Below are 748 nucleotides of genomic sequence, written 5' to 3'. Positions count from 1 at the left end.
ATGGAGCAATCTCAGCTCAGCAACCTCTGCCTCCTGGGTTCAAGCGATTCTCCTGCCTCAGCCTCCTGAGTAGCTGGGATTACAGGCATGTGCCACCATGCCCGGCTAATTTTGTATTTTTAGTAGAGACGGGGTTTCTCCATGTTGGTCAGGCTGGTCTCGAACTCCTGACCTCATGATCTGCCTGCCTTAGGTGATCCGCCTGCCTCAACCTCCCAGAGTTCTGGGATTACAGGCGTGAGCCACCTCGCCCAGCCACCTAGTCCACATTTTAAATTGTGGTAAAATACACACAAAATGTACTATTTCAACCACTGTGAGTGCACAGTTCAGTGGTGTTAAAGACACGCACGCTATAGTGAAACCATCACTGCCATCCAGCTCCAGAAAGTTTTTCATCCTGCAAAACTGAAAACTCTGTCCCCATTAAACGCTCATTTCCTACTCCTCCCTCCTCCAGCCCTCGGCACCCCCCATCTTACTACTTTCTGTTGCTAGGAATTTGACTATTCTGGGGACCTCGTGTAAGCGGAAGCATATAGTTCTTGTCTGTGTCTGGTTCTCTCCCTGAGTGTAATGTCTTCACGGTTCATCCCTGTTGTGGCCTGTGTCTGAACTGCCTTCCTTTCGATGGCGGAATGATATTCCACTGTGTGAAGAGACCACAGCTTATTGATCCTTCCATCTGTGGACAGACACGTGGGTTGCTTCCTCCTTTTGGCCACTGTGAGCAGTGCTGCTGTGAACA

Source organism: Cebus imitator, unplaced genomic scaffold, assembly GCF_001604975.1.
Source record: "Cebus imitator isolate Cc_AM_T3 unplaced genomic scaffold, Cebus_imitator-1.0 Scaffold564, whole genome shotgun sequence".
Taxonomy (NCBI): domain Eukaryota; kingdom Metazoa; phylum Chordata; class Mammalia; order Primates; family Cebidae; genus Cebus; species Cebus imitator.
This window is presented reverse-complemented; position numbering follows the sequence as displayed.